Source organism: Condylura cristata, unplaced genomic scaffold (genome assembly GCF_000260355.1).
Source record: "Condylura cristata isolate star-nosed mole 26May11 unplaced genomic scaffold, ConCri1.0 scaffold00003, whole genome shotgun sequence".
NCBI classification, from domain to species: Eukaryota; Metazoa; Chordata; class Mammalia; order Eulipotyphla; family Talpidae; genus Condylura; species Condylura cristata.
In genome coordinates this window covers 2,879,903-2,882,156 of record NW_004567104.1, presented here as the reverse complement: position 1 = coordinate 2,882,156, position 2,254 = coordinate 2,879,903, and positions in this window count along the sequence as shown.

The window sequence follows — 2,254 nt, the reverse complement described above, 5'->3', positions numbered from 1 at the left end:
GAAACAACAAATTTTGAGTTTGTTCTTTTATTTATTTATTTTTTTAAAGATTTATTTATTTGTGCATACAGAACTGGTATACAGACCAGAGGTTCAGGGACAGTGAGAAGATTCACCGGAGACAGAGTGGTAAGAATAACAGACAAATTGGTGAAGTACACTGCTGAGGGTTGCAGAAGGAAAGACAGGAGAGCTCTGCTGTGCCATGTGTATTCCCTCCAGTTCCTGGGATCAAGCTCACACTGAAGCAGCTGTGGTTAGCTTATAGTGCTGTGCTTTAACCCACGACACCATCAGGGAGGGTCTGTTCTTTTTTGTTTGTTTGTTTAATAACTTTTTATTTATGCATACAAGAACTGTGGTATTGGCCAGAAGTGCAGGGGTGAGATGATTCACCAGAGACATAGAGGGGAGAAGAACAGGCAGATTAACTGAAATACACTGCAGAGGGGAGTAGTGGGTGGGTCAGGAGAGGTATGTCATACCATGTGATCACCTCCCTGGCCAGGAATAAAATTGGTGCTGCAGTAGCTGTGGATAACTTCAAAGTGCTGCACTTTATCCTGTTGTGCCATCAGGTAGTGCCTGAGTTTGTTCTTTGATAAAGAAAAAGACAAGCATTTATTAAGGCAAACAAAGAAAAGAGATAACATATTAATATGCATAATAGCATAGTGAAGAAGTCACTACAAGGAACATAGAGATAATCAGAAGAGATTATTGTGAACAATAAATCCTAATAAATTCAATAACCTTAAATAGGTAAACAGAGGCTTTGAATAGATAGATAAATAGATGAACATTGTCTACCAAGATTAATCTAGAAAGAAACAAATTAACTGAACAAACCAGTCACAAGCACTGATATTCAAACAGTAATAATAATAAGAAGAAATTTCTGAAAAACAAAACCATGTCCAGATGACTTTATAAACAAGTTTTATTATTTTTCAAAAGAGGAAATAATATCCATCTTGCTAAAATTAGTTTTACAAATACAGGAAAAAGGCATATTAGTGTGTTTTATGATGATATTTTATTAACCCCCCAATCTAGATGAAGACAGCACAAGGATACTATAGACCAACAGCTATATATAATTTCCAGTGAAAACATTTCAACAAAATACTAGCAAATAGAAATCACCAATAGTGACAATTATGTATGTATGCACTGTAATCAAATGGGATTCATCATAGAGATACAAAGGTGGTTTAATATATAATATGTTAAAATAATATGTTAACAAAAGTATAAAGTTCACATAATTTCTGTAGGTGAGGGAAATATTTGATAAGCATCAATAATGACTTATTATAAAATCTTTAAATAATATGAGAATAGAAAGAAACTACCTCAATATGATAAAGATTTTTCTGATCAAAAATCAAAACCAATATTTTAAATAATGATGGAAAAATGGAAGTTTTCCCTTAAAGGACATATACAACAAGTTTGTTAACTTAAAGTAATCCCCATCAACATCCCAGTAGTATTTTTTAAAGTAACTGAAAACAGAAAACATTCAAATTTTTATTGAATCAAACATCTCAGATTGGAAAAGCAGCTCTACAAAATATGAGAGAATCATTTATTACATTACCTGTCTTCAAAGTTCATTATGAAGCAATAGTATTAAAAGCTGTACTTTACTGGAACACACACAAAAAAAGATATATGGACCAATTAGGCAGAGTCAAAGTTCACAAGTAAATCTGCATGCATACCAGCACATTAATATAACATAGAAGTTGTGACTATTTAATAAGTGATACTGGGGAAATTAGAAAGCCATGCATAAATGATTGAAATTAGGTTACTTACTTATGCCATACAAATGGATTAATGATTTAGATACAAAATCTGAAACAAGAAGTTATGGAGAGTAATCATTAGTGATATGTTCCATGGCATCAATAATAAAGCTAATTTTGGGGGGCACAACCCCATTGCCAGGGGATTTTTAATTAATTTAGGCATTTGATTTTCTTTTAATTAAAATTTTTTTTTTCCAAAAAAGGTTTTTCCAGGTTGTTTAATTAGGCCTTCTTGATTTGGGGCCCTTTTTCCCCCATTTTGGATTTGTTATTTGTTTATTTTCCTTGTTGGTTTCCACCATTCTTCCAATTCACCATTATTAATTAATTACCCTTTTTAGGAACCGGGAGGCGGTTTTGACCGGCCATTTACCCAAAAGGGTTTTCCGGATTGCCAAAAAACATGAATTTGTTCATTTTCACTTCTAATATTACAT